This window comes from Arachis stenosperma, chromosome 4, assembly GCF_014773155.1.
Source record: "Arachis stenosperma cultivar V10309 chromosome 4, arast.V10309.gnm1.PFL2, whole genome shotgun sequence".
Taxonomy (NCBI): Eukaryota; Viridiplantae; Streptophyta; class Magnoliopsida; order Fabales; family Fabaceae; genus Arachis; species Arachis stenosperma.
Window position 1 is genome coordinate 7,077,927 of NC_080380.1, and position 19,701 is coordinate 7,097,627.

Sequence of the window (19,701 nt, forward strand, 5' to 3'; positions counted from 1 at the left end):
TATGATCACAATTCGCACAATTAGAAATTTCAGAAACCCTACACAATAGAATCTCAGTTAACCATGGAACAGATACAAAAAATGATCACATTTTGCATAATTAGGAATTTCTCAAACCCTAGGAAATTGAATCTAGGTTAACCCTGCAACAATAACCAAGATTGATTAGAAGAATGTATACAATGAAGGAAAAGAAATAGGATGAAGAGAAAAATAGGTTTGAACGCACCTAATTGATAGGATCAGAGATCTTCCATTTGAGCATCCACTGGAAAATGGCTAAGCTGGATGAACGGCGACGAACCAAAGTCCCAGAAAAACAGGGCTCCTGAACAGAGCTTTGTAGGGCAGAGTAAGGAGAAAAAAGCAAAGCTCGTAGGGTTTCAACTAATCATTACTTGTTCAAACAAATCGATGGAGAAGGCAGGTTGCGTGAAACACTCGCTGAAAGGGAAGATAAGTTGCGTGAGCGAGGAGATGAAACGGATGAGTGACAGCGATTTGACAGAAGAGCACATGCATCCCCTGAAGATCAAAAGCTACAATGGAGGGGATGCCATCGTTGAGAAGAGGCGCCACCCGAGACTGGAACCGGCATGAAACACGGAGAGGAGGCCATGTCGGAGAGAATGCATAGTGACGACGCTAGGTCTTCTGTCTGAGCTTTTTTTTTTTCTTCGCGTGTCTCTTTTGTTTGTGAACTTTCTTTTTTTATTGTGTGTCTGTGTGGGGGTAGGGAGGGCGGTGGGAGAAACCAGAGAGACCCTTGGTCTTATCATCTCTCCTTCTTAACGTAAAAGAAGTAAAAATATTAATAGAAGATATAAGATTACAATTAAAATAATCTAGATAATTCATTAGAAATAAATGACACTAAAAGAACGGTTATGAGAAATGAATAATTAGACAATGCAATTAATTTAACAATTAATAAGTAAAAATTTTTTTAATACTTAACATAGCTAAAAATAACTAAATATTGAGAAAAATATGTGGTAAATATAATTTTTTCTATTCATTTAAGAACTTTTTAAATCAATAAATTTTATGTGTCCCAAAGTTTAACTAATTTTCAAAATTTTTTGTTTATTTATTTTCCATTGATAATTATAGAAAAAAATATGGAAAATCACAGAAAAAAGAGAAAGAAATAATTACTTAACAAAAAGTGTAGGCAATATAAATCAGATTAACATACAAATTAAGAAATATAAGTAAAAAAATAAGTAAGAATCTATTTTTTTTAATAAAAAAATATGGTTCTTCTCATTAAATACGAAACTTGTTAAAAGAAAAGTTAATTATTGTTAATAATGTTATGAGTAATTTTTTTTTTAGTAATAAAATATCCCAACCAATTTTTTAAACTAATATTTCCTTTTTTCTTATATCAACAGCATAAATAACTTTCATAACATAAAAAAAAGACAACTTTCTGTAGATATTAATTGTTTATATGTACTATAAAATAAAGTTTCTAATTAACCAACAAACCAAGAAAAAAAGAAGAAGAAAATTAAATATGAAATTTAAAAATTATCTTCAAGTACAAAATGACTAAAATCACCAACAATCAGTTTTTTCTTCACTTGTGAACATATATTCTTTTATTGATGTAAAACTTTCCTAAAAAAGTTAATCACGCCTCAATCTTGAACTAATAGCAAACTGCTCTGTAACAATATACGATATATGTGTAAAAAGAAAAAAATTATTGTTACTAATTTTGGTATTAAAATTCGTTTTTAATAATACTTAATTAATAATCTTGATTTCAATTAATAGAGAACTGACCCTTTCTATTCTCAACCTCTCTCCTTTTTAATTAAATATTGCTTTGACATAATCTTGAATGGAATAAGATTAACAGTTTTTTATCAAATTTTAATGAGCTCAAAGATAATTAGAACCAACTAATATTCACTATAATTTTAGATTGAAAAAATCAACACTTACTACTTAATGATTCAAATAAAATCTGTAGACCACAATCAAAAGCGAGTGTAAATGAAAACACCCCTTTAAGTACCAAATTTATCAAGATTAACGCAGACAAAAGTAAAATAAAAGCTACAATTTCAATTTTCCATGGGAAATCTGAATTTCAATTTTTCATGATGCATTTTCAACAAACTCTTTACCACATGCATCTATTTCTACTTCTGGTTGGGTTTCTATTCCTACAGAATTAGAACCTGAAACAATAAAACCATTAAATTATGACATGTATTTAATTTGCAAAAGAAAGTACAACTCACCATCCTCTCTACCAAACGTGTTCTTACACATGTCACGTCGACAGTTTATCGAACATCCAAAACCAGCATTTGAAAAACAAAACATACTACCATTAGTGGGATGGATGAATACCTGAAAGCATTTACATTATGTCTTTTGGTAGAATGACTTCTCACAGTTACATCCTCTCGTGAATATATAGAAAGTAAAAGATTAAAAATACATTCATCAGTTGATATATAGGATTTAAGGGTTCTACTTTGGTTACAATTAAACGAAGCACATAAATGCATCACAATTAGTACTACTTATATCAAATAGGCTGATCTTTTTGAATTGAAATTGGCTATGAAAATCCAGGCAAAACAAAATATGAGTCCATATCCATCTCCATCAAATGCCATAGACACAAATAATAAGAGGGACTAAACTTTAACAAACACAAAAATAGCAACAACAACTGAAACTTTCAAGAAATCAACAGATAAGAACCAAATGAAACCATACCTGGTACAGTGCACCTCCATGTCATTTTCCCATAGGGAAGGCAGTCATCAAGTAACCCAAAAAAATCATTGTACTGATGCCATTCAGAGTTGGTAAATATATTAGCTAGGCCTACATTGGAAACAGCAAATGGATTGAAAAAAAAAAGTATATATATATAAACTGGAAAAAAAATTACACATGTGTAGTAGTAAACTCAATATATGTTTCTAGTCAACATCATATAAAACTTTTACTCAAAAAAAAACTTCAAAAAGCATCTGAACCAGCATGATTAAATCTGTGCATTGAATAGTTATTATCCAATTCAAATGACTAATTAAAAGTTACAAAAATTTGGGTATACAAACATATTCAACAAAACTATCAAAATAGCTATAATAACTAACTTCTTTAACCATTATCAGAAGCCAAACAAAAGCACGTTTTTCATTCTCCTCCCTATGATCAATTAAACTACTCGTTCTGATGATTCTGAGTGTTATCTTCCAACATTCCTTCCAGGAGGCGACATTAGAGAGGAACTTTTTTGAATCAGTTCCCACTAAGCATAGCTCATTTGTTTCATCTATCACACAAGTAGCAATACAAACAAAACCACCCAATTTTCAGAAGCAAATCAGAAGGGAATGGATAATCAGGACCAAAAACAATTACTGTTACTGGAACACAACATCTTATATGAAAACAAAAAAATCTAATTTTCAAAACAGAATCAGAAAAGAACACCCAAACAGGGACAAAAACAAATCCTGTTAATTGAAAGGAAACTTGAGTATCAAAGAAAACAAATATCAAAGAACAAGAAATAACTCATATTATTAGCCTATATAGATTTAGCTCTATAGGAGGAAATTCAAACTATTAGCCTTATTAGCTTCTCTAATAAGCACCCAACCTCAATCTGGTTCAACAAAATACTATCTTAATTAGGAATATGAAAGCTAATCAAATTTAATTAAGCATAAAGCAGAGTTTGTTACACACAGAAAGCATATATATAAGGAAATAGGAAATGTAAAAGCATATATACTCGTACTACTGCATGTGGACAGTACTGTTAATGTGAAACATATGAAAACACATAGTCGGTGGCGTTCTTAATTAAGTAATCTCCACACAAAAATTAAAATTTCACTAATTAATCAAGATCCATATTATGTATAGTTATGAGCATTGAAATTAAGTAAAGGTGATGTTGGATCAGAGAGAAGCACAATTTTATATTTCTGAAACCCTAGAAAATTGAATATGCGCAAAACCCTGAAGCAGTAACCAAGATTGATGAGAAGAAACTCCACAATGAAGGTAAAGGCATACGATGAAGAGCAAAATAGGATTGAACACACCTGATTCATTGATCGGAGATCTTGGATATGAGGCTCGAGTGGAAAATGGCCAAGAGGGATGAACGGCGACGATAACCAAAAATCATTCGTAAATCTCAATTTTAACCCCAAAACGCAGAAGATCGAAGGCGTGGTTCAATTGCATCTAAAAATCACTAACCAAATTCACCAAACGATACACAAACAATTCGAGAAGCTGACAAAATTGACCCCAACCCAGAACGCGAGAAAATCAACCACAGATTTGCGAAGAAAATTAAAAACCAGACATGAAAAAAGGGGAATAATAAAAGATTCATCAAGAGAGAAAGGATAGGCTTTTGATACAGAGACAGAAAGAGAATGAAGTCACAGTGACATCGAGGCAACATTATTGAAGCTGGAGACTGATCCCCCGGCCGAAGAGTATGGAGCAGGCAAAGCGTCAGGGTGCCAAAAAAGGAAAATACATTAAACAAAAAAAAAAGGAAAAGAAAAGGGAATGTGCATGAAATACAAATCTATCCGTTTATAAATAACAAAAAAAAATATAACAAATTGCATACAAATAAAAAAATAATGAGTCAATTATATGTTAAAGAAAATAGTCACACGAAAAAAAATTAAAAAAAATGAAGAAGAAGGAAGAAAAAAAAAACAAACATGTTTTTTTAAAAAAAATATATGAAACAGTAAAATGTAAATTTAACAATATATATCCCATGAACTTTTTTGGATAAAATAAAAAATCATTTAACCTTTTTAACCTGATGAAATTTAAGAAGGGTGAAAAGATTACATAGGAGCATGTAATCCATTAATATGAGTATGAAAAGATTATATGTGAGAAAAAAAATTTGTATCTCTATTTTTAATTTTTGTATAAGATATATTTGAGTAAAAAAAAAAATTAAAAGTAAGAAGAAGAAGGAAAGAAAAAAAAAAGAACAAAGACTTATTAATATATATATATATATATATATATATATATATATATATATATATATGAAACAATAAAGAGTAAATTTAATAATATATCAAAAGGAGAAATCATAATCAAAAAAACATAAAAAAGAAAATGAAGAAGATGAACCCAAATCATAAATCATAATCAAATTAACAGCAACTTTTAAAGAATGAAATGAAGAACATGAACTCAGAAACCCACCAAAATAGATACACAATTTTCAAAATAGCAGATCCACAAACCATAGACATTAAAACCTACAATAACTGTGTAAGACAGGATACACAACGAAGAAAAAGAAGAAGGATGAAGAGGAAAACAGGTTTGGAAGTAAAGAGCCCAGAAGAATGTAACTGATTGATTGATTGGAGAGCTTCGATTTGAGAGTCTATGGCGAAATCCCTAACCTTCGATGAACGGCGGGGAAGCAGAGTCCCAAAAAACAGAGCCTGTTGACAATGTATCGTAGGACAGAGGAAAGAAAATTAGGAGAAGGAGGCAAGGGATCTAGGGTTCGAATTGATCATTACCTGTTTAACCAAATTCGTGAAAAAAGGGGGCTTGCGTGCGTGAATGGAGAAGAGACAGCTGATCGGCGGAAACAGAGGGAAGCACATGGGCGTTGAGGTGGGGTTGCCACGGTGGAGGAGAGCCTCCACCTGGGTCTGGAACCGGCAACGCGGAGAGGTGGCCAACTCGGACATGAAACCACAGCTATCTATTGTTTGATAGATAGATAGATGTATGAATTTACATATATATAATTATTTTTTGTTATTTATAAATGCACAAAGTAATATTTTTTTCACTAATTATTTATAGATATATTAAAAAGAAATATACATAATAACCATGGTTTATTCAACAACATAGAGAAACATAACAACACATAGAAATATAAATATATCAAATAGAACAATAAGTTTGATAAACATCACAACTCCGGAAATATCTTGATAATACATACCTACCATTTTCCCAACTACTTAACACAACTAAACAAAGTTCTGGCAATTCTTCAAAGAGTTGGAATTATACTATATATATATATATATATATATATATATATATATTCTAATGTAACAAAATATTAGCCACTACACTCATCCATCCTTTCAACAGCCTCGGCAGAATTTTCACGTTGTCCAAAAGCACTCCGAAGCTCTTCCCTAACAGTGAGAGGCTGATGACTACCAAATAAATTCGAACCTTGTGAGGATGAGATTCTTGCATGAAAATCATGGTTAACATTCTACAAATAACACAACAAAATATAAGAACATCGAATGAAGAGACCACAAAAGAAGAAAAAATTAAATAAATAAATAAACAAATAAAATAAATCAAGATGAGAAACAAACCAGGTAGAATGAAACATTGAAGACTAACAAAACAAAAATTAAACAAATAAAGTAAAAGAATCTAACCAATACATATAGGTATGTATCTATCACTGTTCATATAGTTTAAAAAGAGATTAAAAATCAAAGTGAATTAGTTCAACAAATACCCAACAATTCCAGTTGAGAACAGAAATGGGTGAAGCCTGTCCCACTGTAGCACCTGAGCTCGATGAACACTGAATGCTTGCATTGGAGTGAAACTGAACTGGATTCTTAAGTTCGAAAGGAAAATGAGGAACAAAGGGATCCAGATGAAATTTCTAAATTGAACAACAAAGGAATAACATCACAAACCATTAACACATAACACATGAAAAACACAGAACAATATACCAAAGTCAGGTTGACCTGATTAGAAAAAAATCCCACTAACTCAACATCAGATTCAATTAACAATCTTATCACCTGCTGTTCATTATCATTGCTAGAGTCCTCCAAAAACTTCACAATTTCAAGATCATCACATACTGCACGAACAACATGAAGAGATGTGTTCAATTCATATCCAACAGATCTAGGATCCACTATGAACAGAATTTTCTTGTTCATCAACTGAGAAATTATCCCATTCGGAAGAGTGTACTCATCGGTTGACTAAGGGGAAAAAAAAAAAGAAGGGACATTAGCAAAATTCACACACCTGAACCATAAATACTAAACCGAAAAGAAGAACAACTAAATTAAATTAAAACCAAAATGAGTACTTGGGAGTTTTTCCTTTCATCCATCAAAAACTCTGAACAACTCTTTTTGACTATTTGCATCACCTCATCATCCTCAAGTATGAAAATATTGCTGCCACTTGAGTGGGAAACAATAATTTTGATCCGATACCTAAGTAATGTAAAAAAAATAAAAAATAAAAAATATGTACATTGGGAAACATGTGCAGAAGATTCAGTAAAGCAAAAAAAAACTGGTACCAACAACTCCGAGAGAGAGAATAGATACCTTCTTATCGCATCAACACACTCAACTCTACACAGATAACAATAAAATACATTCCCAACATGAGAAACAGGTGCATTACACAGACAACAGTAGTACCACCACTTCTGATGTTTAAGAACATCTATAATCTCACCAATCAAAATACAAATATGATCCTGTAGAAAAATAATAATTGGTATATTATGATACATCTCTTATAATACCACACATGTTGAAACAGAATTCAGATGGTTGAAAAAAAAATTACTAACATTTCTTGATGCACAAGAATACATCTTAGCACAAAGAATGTCAGCAAGAATCTCTTTAATGTTATGCAGCTCCATTTGAACACCAGATATAACTTGGTTCTCATAACATCTAAGCTGTCCATACCGAGAAAAGTCTTCAAATATTGGGCTAAAGGTTGAATCAGAACTAACATCCTTAAAATTTGGAAACAAAACATTAATCATTAAAGGCAACCAATTTTATAAAGTATGAGACAAAACCATCTTGGCATGTAAAGCAAACCAATTTAAAGAACAGCCAAATAATTAGGAAATGGGGATTGACAAACTATATATAAAAAAGATTCCTCCAATTAATCCATATACATATCTAACATAAACAAAGAGCAGTAACTTTGATGCACTAACCTTGATGCACTGATCAGCCTGAACTTTGTTGAAAAACCGTGAATCACTAATGACATTGATGACTTTAAAGGTACCACAATAACCATGAGCACTAATCCTCTTTGCTTGAACTTTGAAAATAATTTCTTTGCCAAGCATTTTATGAAAAAACTGTGGACAGTATGGGTGCTCAATTTTCTGTCATAGATATTGAAAAGTGATCACTAATTATTCGACAAAAATAAAGTATAAGAGATACTTATCCATAGAGTATGCAGCAATAAAATATAAGTGAATAAACCATACATCGATTTCATCTTCTAACAACAAAAAAACATCAGAACAGGTTCTCCCTAATAGCTTAGTGGCTGGGCTGTCTAACAAGACAAACATTCCACAAGAAGTGCCGTTTTCAACAAGTATCTTAATCCTGTAACTATAACAAAGAAAGTAAATATGAGATTCACCTATTTTTCAGCCATAGAAGAGGCCGATACATGAAGGCAACTTATAACATTGAATCAGAACACATGAAAGTAAATTTGTAAATCATAACATATATTTACCTTATCATAAAATGCTGAATCTCTCTGCTGCACAGCTGACAATAGAACACATTGTCATCACCTACAATAGGATGACCGCAAACACAAGAAAAAAACCACCACTCCGGATCTTCAACAATCTCCTTAATTTCTCCAACCACAAAGTATTGTCCATCCTATTAGAAAAAATAAAACTATGAATTGAATAAGCAAGGGATGTCTACAATTTTAAAAAATCAATTAACATGACTATGTCTTACATACCACTAAAACATGTTAAAAAACTAATAGTGCGCACCTCATTGTTGGCCTTAAGATTATCAATAGTGCGTATTAGCTTCCAATCAAAAGATTCATCATCCATTACACATACCAAATCCCCAACCTCATTACTACAGAGTCTACTGAAATGGTGGCTCCCAATACCATATCTATTTAAAACGAATATAAAAAATTAAAATTAGGATTAAAGAATTTCAATAACAAAGTTATAGAGAGTTACAAAAAGAAAGAGAAAAACAGAAAGAGATATAGAGAGAGAGAGTGATAGAGAGGGAGAAACAAATTTCAACTTTAGAGAGGCAAAACTTAAAGAGAACTGAATAAAACTAACTGATTCAGAAAATTCACAGTTTCCTGCATATCAGGGTTGACCAAAACTCGGGAAATATTGACGACATTTTGGAGACTGACTTTATCTACAAATCACAAAAGACAATAAGAAGAAATTAATACTTAAAGAAAGTATTCATCGGTATAGAAAAAATATTTAAACAATTCAAAACTGAAACATGTGCAACATGGACAACTCTTCACCTCCATTGACTTTGACCTTGAAAGATTGCAGAACTACAACAGGTGGTCTCTGGTACCTTTTCAAAGTATTCATGTCTAAAAGAGCAGGACAATCACCAACAAAATTGCAGGAGATTTTCTTCCTGGGTAATCATTATAAGAAAGAATGCACAAGAATAGACTAATTCAAGAGCAGTAAAAAAAAAATAGAAGAAAAACAAACACAAGCTTATTTAAAAATAAGGATCAGAAACAGAAACACAATGCATACCCATCAGCAAAAACTTCGAGGGTCAGAACTTTCAACATCTTTCCATTACTCTCAACATCCCTTCTCTTTTTCAATCCACAAAGCACCCCAATAAAATCTGTTACTCAAATTATAGAAGAGAGGATTAAACCCTCAGATAGAATACCACGAGACATTTGCTTGATTTTCTATTAATTACAATTTAACACACCTTTATAATGGTTTATATTTCAAAAATTGAAATTTACCTATTAAGTACTCATAATCAATGCACTTTTGAAGAATCTGGTCCATAGAAGTTACACTTAAACCAGGGTTGGGTATCACTGTAGTTGAAGCAGCAAGAACAGAGGTAGTACACTTGAAAAGGATGCGAAAACGATGCCTTTTAACCCTGACCAATCCAAGATTGGGTATCACTTTGAAGTCAGAAATAATGAATACTTCTCCTTCTTCTAACAGATCAACAAAAGTTGAAATCAAATCATCCTCAACACTTGCTTGGATTTTGTGGTGCTTAAAAAAAAAAAACAAGGAAAAAAAAAACACCTTAGCCTTTATAATATTATACCATGAGACATTAGATGCTAAAAATCATCACATATAGAATTTTAAAAAACAGAATTTAGTTAACTAAAAAAGTTTTGATAGAACATAGGCAGGCATACACACAGAGAGACACACAAACACACATATTCACCTGCTTATCCATCAGGACCATGTGTAAGAGTTTCTGCATATTTTCATTAACAACCGTAGCATCTTCCCAAATGGACAAGATCTTAGCCTCAATAGTCCAACTTTCCTTCCATGGAGAGATTTTTCTAATAGCATCAATAGCAACACTCATCTTATAAAAATACCAGAGATGAAAAAATGTAGATGATAAAAATAGAAAGCAAAAGTTTGACAAGAAAAAAACTGTGTTAGATCTGAGTCTTATCTCAATGAAAGGGAATGCAAAAGAAGAGAACCAAGTAAGGAACAAATGATAGCTTCTGAGAGATCAGCACAATACTCCATCACCTCATCACTACTTATAGTAGAGAAAGGGGCAACCCTGTAATGCAAAGCTTGCAGAACACGTTTATGTTGAAGTCCTTCCATAGATTGATTGATTGATTGACATATGACTTTCAATGTGCCCATACCTAATTAAATAACATATACTCATACTTCTACATATAGCTATGTAATATCAACCTATCTATGAATCTAGATACATCTATCTATCTATCTATTATTTATAAAGCAACCATACCTATTGATTCATGATATCTTTGACTATGTACATATACTATTCCCCACCAATATGAGTACTGAGATAGAACACATCAGGAAGATTCACAAAAATAAAACTAAAAAAAAACTATAAACTCTTATCAATGATGCCCCACAGTTCAGCTACAACTCCAAGAGAGCTGAAAAAGAAAGTACAAATTACACCCAAAAAAAAAAGATAAATGTCAAACCAACCCAGACCAATTGAAAATCAAAAAATCACTTCTTTTGTGGTCAATAATTTCGTTTTAAACCTGAAACAGAAATGAACATAAGAAACAATATCCCTTTTTCAAATTGTTATATTTGAAATATAGTAGAGTTCCCAACAACAACAGCGCTTGGAGATATTTCAATTGAAGAAATGTTGACATCCTAGTTTGATTCTTATGAGCATAGATTTTAACCACATCATTTTCCTGGGACCAAACACGCAAAAAACCCATACAAATGAAAACAATTATACTGAACCAATACCCCCTGTATAAACAGTATACTCCCTTGCATGCTTCCCACTTGAATCCCTTCTCTCAATCACTACCTCAAAGCACTCACAAAGAAAACAATCGACCCAAAACAGCTGATAAGAAGAATAAAAAACTCATCAAAATTGAACACAGTTTCTACACAAATAGCTCAGAAGAGAAATTATGTAGTTAGCTTTCTTCAAAATTTTCAAACCCACTCTCGATTTTCAGTGGAACCCGGTTGCAATTTCAGATCCAGAACCAGCTCCATCTGTATTGATTTCTCATACATCTTCCTCTACCAAGAGATTAGAGTATAAAAATTAGTAAATTAGAATGAATTTTTAACAAAAGGAAACAAATCAAAGAAAACACGATGATGATAGGAATACCGTTCCGACGGATTGTTGAGACCGAGAAGGTCGACGGAAGTGGATAACATTGATGCACAGTTTTCCGACAGAGAGAGAGATCGGATAATCCAAGAAACGATCCATAAACACAAACCGTATAGGGATAAAGAAACTGGTTGAGAATGGTGAGACGCGATTCGGGGTCACACCAACACAAAGAAGAAACAAACAGGAACGGGAGATTGCCAACAGCCGGCAGAAGCAGGAAAGAGAAACGTAGGCCGAGGAATCAGTAACGAAGGAGAAACTTATGAGGAAGATGATGTTCCATTCCATTAGAGAAACTATTTTTTTATGTTTTAAATTATTTTATAAATTTCAGATATTAGCTTCAAGTGTAAACAAAAATAAAATAGTATAAAATATTAAAATTAACATATCTGCAGAACAAAATAAATTACTGATCTTTAAAATAAAATAAACAATATATAAAGAAAAGTTGAAAATTTATGTACAATTATGAAAAAAGAGATATTAGAATCTTAATAAAAAATCAATTTTAAATATATATAAGGTGTATATATGAAATTTAAATAATTTTTTTTTGTCTAAAACAAATTATACTATTAACTAATGTAAATACAATGATAAATATTTTTATGTTATAAAAGAATATTTTAAATATATATCATTTTTATTATAGCTTTAGTGATTGATGAGACGACTGATGCAAAAACCCTACCCATCACAACCACGCCACTGACACCGCTACCATAGATAATGATATGACGTTCACCTCACTAAGCAAACTAACTAAATTTTATATATATGTTATTAATTAAATTTATATATTATCATAAAAAAATTTAAAATTTATTATTCTGTTTTCAAAATATATTACGAATCTTCTATAAAATAAATTATATTTTTTCCATTCAAATACCATTGAAAAATAAATTTACACCCCAATTCAATAAACATTATACATGATATTTTTAGATGAGCATGAAGAGAGTACACCAATAATTTAAACTTAATTTTTTTAATAAATTGACAGGAAAAAAAATACAAATAATTCTTTAAATATAAATGTATTTTAATTTTAAATCCTTTTATAAATTTTAAACATTAGGTTGAAGTCTAAAACAAAAATAAAATACTATTCAAATATTAAAATTAACATATATGGACAACAAAGAAATTACTAAACTTAAATAAATAAATAATATACGAAATAAAGTTAAAAATCATGTACTAAATTAGAAAAAAAGATATTAGAATCTTAATAAAAAATTGATCAATATTATATATATTAGTTGTATAATATGAAAATAATAAATTTGTTTTTTCCTAAACAAAATTATAGTATTAATTAATCTAACTATAATGATAGAAATTTTTATGTTATATAAAAGAATATTTAAAATACATATTATTTTGTGTTATAGATTTAATTATTGATGAAACAGTTGATGTAAAAATACCCTACTATCACGACATCTTGAGAATAATTTTGAAAAAAAAAAATAATACACTGTACTACAATATATTTTGTCTTTTGACTGCATTGTCAAGGAAAAAATCCTTTCATGAAGACCAAAGTTCTTTACAAAATCAGTTCGGTATTTGGAATTAACCCGGTTTCTACTTATACTTCAATTTGAAATGTATAAATTTTTAAATGAAGACAAAATATTATTTTTGTTAATAAGAATTAAATTTAACTTTAGCTTAAATACATTAAAAATGTAATGTAAAACAATTTATTAACCAGCATCTATATCTTTTGGGCAATTAATTTATTTTTACATTTATAAACAGAGTAATAATTAATTAATTATTGAGCCAATTCATTTGAAATTGATAAAATAAATGAAAATTTTCCTTTCTTGTAATTAAAAAAATACTTTCATTAAATACATAACTATCAATTATATCCATATTAGAATTATAAGTACCAGAAATCAAACAACAATTTCAAGTAATAGTCAACACATTAAACTAAAAACATGCAGATCCTCCACGGCTTCATGATCACTTCCACATTGGCTGAAAGCATCCTCAACTTCAGGCACAGAATCAACCAAACATGAATCGAACAACCAGAAAATCAAACAACAATTTCAAGTAATATGTCAACACATTAAACTAAAAAGCATGCAGATCCTCCACGGCTTCATGATCACTTCCACATTGGCTGAAAGCATCCTCAACTTCAGGCACAGAATCAACCAGAACATGAATCTGAACAAAATTTAAATGCACTTAGCTATTGATATTTTTAAACACTAATAATTGAACAAATTATAAAAAATATAAAACAAACCTTATGGTCATTCATCTCAGCAGCAGCCTCAAAACATTAATAACAGAGTATCATCCCAGATTGTTGAACAATATACACAGAAAACGATTAATCTCATAACCCACAGGCCTAGCATCAACCATGAACACAACTTTTTGTGCAAAACACTTGAAATGAGTTTCAATGGAACAACTTTGCAATAAGATCCCTAAAAACCAAAAATTAAAGAAAAAAAAAACACAAAATACTTAACAAATACGTCAATAATAATTTATGTTTTGTCTAGGAACTACAAAAGAAACAAAGTTACTATATCTATATTCATATACTAATTAAAACCACAATTGGATGACAACCTGACTCAACTCTGGGTGATTATCCAAAAACCTCGAGCATGTTGTCTTTATTATTTGGACAACTTCACGATCTTTAAGAACAAAAATATTGTTCCCATTTGAATGAGACACTACAACCTTCAAGCAGAACCTTCCAAATCATGAGCAAACAACGAAAACTTCAGTTAACATTGAAATAATAAATAGTTACAAAAACAGAATAAAATGAAAGAACAAAACACCTTCGGACAGCATCAATGCATTGAAGCTGACATAGATCACATGATAAAATATTTTATTACTTGACAACAGAACCACATAAACAAGTTGAGAACCACCACTTATGATTCTTCAAGACAGATGATATAGTTCCCAGAATAAAAACAAAACCACCCTGCAACAAAGAAAAAAGGATTACAGCATTTAAAATTTCAAATAATTTACAAAACTATTATTTTCTAATTGTTCAAGTTATGATATAACAAGACTAACAAAAAAATGATTTAAGAGATTTTATTGCAAATGAGAGGAAAAAAATACATTCTCAGAATCAGAATAACAGCGGTTCGGTGAAATAAGATCAGTGATAATATCTTCAATAGTTTCTGATTGAATAGCATTATCACAAACTACTTGAGTCTTGTAATCTTCGCCAGTTGCATACTGCAAGTAGCTATCATACATTGGTGGAAAAATGGGACCTTGAAACATTGCCTGGGATAAGTTGGTTAAAATAAGCATCGAATCCATTGGTTCAAAAAAAAAAAAAAAGCGATTGCATCAACATGTTGTAAGATAAGGTGAGGAATCATACATTGATATAATCATCGACTGCAACTGGTTCTTGATTATGACTAAAGACATTCACAATTTTAAAGCAACTGGAGTAATCTGCATTAACTGTAGAAACAACTTCAACCTTGAAAATTTTCTTCTCTCCAACAACATGATCAAACATTTGTGGAGAATATGACCGACAAACCTTAGGAGGTTAATATAAAGGAATCAATAAACTTGTACACAAATTCAATAAAAAAGATTAAATGTGCTTCGGTATGAAAGAGTTCATACTGCAAGCACACCAGGATCAACTGGAAATTCATCTTCTATGCTAAGAAATGCTTCAGAACAGGTTCTTCCAAATAGTTTTGTTGCCGCATTATCAAACAAAACAAACAAAACAGTACACTAGCATCCTGAATCTTTACCCGAATCCCGTATCTAACACAATTAACAACCAAGAATCATAACTATAACCAAAAAATCTGCTTAACAACACATAGAGTGGCGCATAACAAAGAAGCAACAAAAATCCATTAGATTTTAATTAATATATTCTAAAATAAGGTTACATATGAACTCACTTGACCATAACATGCTCAACACATGAACCACAAGAATCACAAAAGTAGAGATCCTCATGCTCAACAACAGCTTGACCACACACACATGTGTAGTACCACCAATCTGGTTCATCCATAACTTCCTTAATTGTCCCAATAACAAAGTAATGAGAATCCTGTAAAATTTAAAAAAAAATGATATACTATACAATAATCATTAACAAAACAGCTTACAAAACCCAAGACAGATGTTTAAGAAATTCAAGATTAACTATTAAATAAAGAGTTTGCCAATCTAAAGTAGTACCCCATTATCTGAATGAAGATCTTGAATATTACTGATCTCTTTGGAATTGAAATAATCACCATCAACTTTAGAAACTAAGTATCCAAGGTCATTGGTCACAAGGCTTGAGAATCCATAACTGGCTACACTAAATCTACACACAAGATACAATAACTAATCTTCATAACACAAAACAAATACAACACAAACAAAATAACCATGGCAGCTTCTACATTTTCAATATTTTGATCACAACTAACCTGCTTAGGAACTCAACGGCCTCAGGAATGTCAGGATTAATGAATAACCTAGAGACATCTATCATATTCTGTAGGATTACCCCACCTGCATGCAAGAATCCTATTTTATTAGCCTGAAACCATATCCACATTAGAAAGTAAGAAAACAGACAGCTAAATATAGAGTAAAAATAAGCTGAATATGGGTGAAAACTAACCTTCAATGGCTTTGATTTTAAAAGACTCGAGAACAACCAGGGGAGATCTTCCATATTTTTGTAATTTATCATATTCTAACAAATCACAAGCATTTCCACACATGCATTGTACCCTTTTGCTGAACAGATAAGTTTCAAAAGATCAAAAGGATCTAACTATATATTATTCGTATAAACATAAAAACTGGAAGAAAAAAAACAGAACCAATAGAAGATAGCTACTGATATAGGAGACAGTGAGAGAGATATTACCCATCAGAAAAGACTTCTAGCACCACTACTTTCACCAGCTTCCCATATGATGCCACATCTCTTTCTTTTCGAACACCAGTAATAATCCCAACAAAGTCTATAATAAGATTGAAACATATACAAATTTGAATCAGAAGCCACACATTTTAAAACACAATACATGATAGTAAAAGGGAAGAGCAAGAAACTTGTACGAACCAATCAGGAAATTGTGATCCTTTGTCATTTGATCAATTTCATCTAATGATGAAAAACACAGACCCGAATGAGGTATCCTTGGAGATACCAAAACACAGACGTGTTGTATTGGAACAAAAGTCTGAACCGATGTTTTGTCACCCTGTTCAAACCAGTGTTGGGTACAACGGTAAAATGGGTCATCAAGTACACAATTCCTTCATTGAGAGACAAGGCAAATTTGATATTAGCTGATCTCTAATGGTGGCCTGGATCTTGTGTAACTGCAGTTGAAAAAAATGCTTCATATTTGAATATATAACTATTTAGGTATACAAAAAGCATAACAACAATTGATTAAAAAAAAATAAAACAACAAAACATATCAGTTTGGAACCTTCCCTTATGGATATTATAAAAATAAAAAATAAAAACTGCAACAACCTAAAGAAATGCTAACATAAAATAAAACTACCTTCTCATCCATTAAGATATGCAACAGATTTTGAGAAGAATCCAAAGCAGGATTCTTGTGGTACCACATCTTGACAACTTTAACATGCAATTTCATGATTCTCTCCACGGAGTGATTTTGTCCACCAGATCAACACGGTCATTCATTCCGAAAATATGAAAGATAAGAACACCAAAAGTAGAAATATAAACAAAAGAACTCAGAACTAAGATGAGCAGATAAACAAAAAAGTTGGGTTATAAACTCCCAATGTAACAAACACTCAAGATTACAATGTAAGCTTCACATATAGGACAGAGATAGACTAATAGGATATAAGATTGATATAACCACACACATCATTTAGGAAGATATCACAAGTTACCAAATACTCATGGGAAAATAGCAAAAACAATATGGGAAGAGGTCTGATACAAATTACCAAATACCACATATAGTTGATTAGACAATTCACAGTAAAGCAAAAAGAGAATTTCATCAGTCAACTATACCAAACATTACAGTTAGCTTCAGTCCAACAGTAAAAAGGAAATTATATAATTTATAATGAGCAAACCCCCCTCCCCCAAGAAGTAAATTATTTCACAGAAACTCCAACAGCACAAACATAGGAGAGAACCATTGATTTACTAAAACAATTAACAATCACCATGAATAAATCAGAAACTAAACAACTAAAAATCAAATGATAGATCCAGAAAACACCAACAATTAACACAAAAAAGAAATTCAAATTGGAGAATGAATCGAGAAACAGATTGAACAGGGGCGAATGGAACCATAGCCCACATATACCTCTGGAATCGCGGTGACAATATCTGCTATCCAAATCCGAGAAGTCGACATGGAGAGTGAGGCATCCTCGACAGAGAGAGATAGAGCAACCCTGGGGAGAAAGGAACAGAAAACAACGGATTAGAAGAACAACCTCATGGTGGAATCGAATGCAGAGATAGCCATAGCTTCTCTGCATGTGACCAGAACCGAGGAGGGAAGCCGAAATCTCAGTCGAGGATGGCGGCGGTGATCATCCGACGGATGGAGATTTGGTTAGGGATAGACGAACACCGCGTGAGGCAGAAACGTCTTTTAGGATCCCTAATAACCCCAAATTGATGAACTTGATGATAAAATTAGAATGACCTCACTTTAATTAACTTTAGCTTTTAATTGAGATAATTATACTAATAAAAAAAAAATGCAACCAAGTCTTTTTTGAGTCATAGGAAAAAAAAATTAAATCGATAATTGTTATATTTCATTTATTATTATGAAAAATCAATGTATTAAAAAAATACTTTAAATTGAATTTTGAAAAATAACAGTTGTTCATCTATTAAATAGATATTTAAGGTAAAAAAAATAAAACAAAATAAATTGAAATTTGGATAAATTCATAAGAATAATATAAAGTAGTTATAAATATTTTAGTTGAAAAAAAAATATCAAATTTAAAGAAGTAGATAATTAAGTTTTTAATAAAATTTTATATTTTAATAAAGATATAGAGTCCGTTTACAAAACTTTAGGAGTAACTTTCTTTAACTTTTAACTTATGTAAAGTAGTAATATTAATGTATGATACAATCTTAAAAACCAACTTGCAACCTTTTAAGAAGCAATTTAAAAGCTTATAAACAAAATTAAAAAAGAATCACTTCTCACATAATTCATTTAATTTTCATCAGATTTATATAAAATAAACTTTTATAAAAACATAATAATTTTGATTAATAGATGGAAATATTTTTTATTAATAAATTAATATAATTTCTTCCATTTTTTTAGGAAAAATAATATCAGAAAATATTGATAAACTGTAACAGACATAATATCTTGCTGCATAATTAATAGTTTAAATAAAAATACTATAACAGTATCTAAAATAGTATAAAATTATTTTGAACCAAAACAAAATATTTAAAATATTAGATATCAAATTAGAATTTTTACTAAATATTAAAATAAAAATAATAAAAAAATAGATAGCAGAAGCCACCAAGAATAATTGATACATACATTTTAAAAAAGTTACCTAAAATATATTTCATAGAAATAACAAAATAAAATAAATTGTATAGACGAGTGTAGTTACGATTAAAATAATTTTTTGTTTTATAACACTAAAATGAAACTTACATGGTATCATATAACTTTTCTTGCTATACGAAACAAATCTTATTTGAGACTCAATGAGAAAATCCCTAACATGCAATGAATGACAAGGACCAAACACCAAAGAAACAAAGACTATACAGAAGATTTGGTAGGGCAGCTAGAACTAAATCGGGAAATAAAAACAAAGGGGCTTAGGTCAATTTGATGATTACTTGATCAACTAAATCCACAAGAAAAGGGGGCCTGCACGA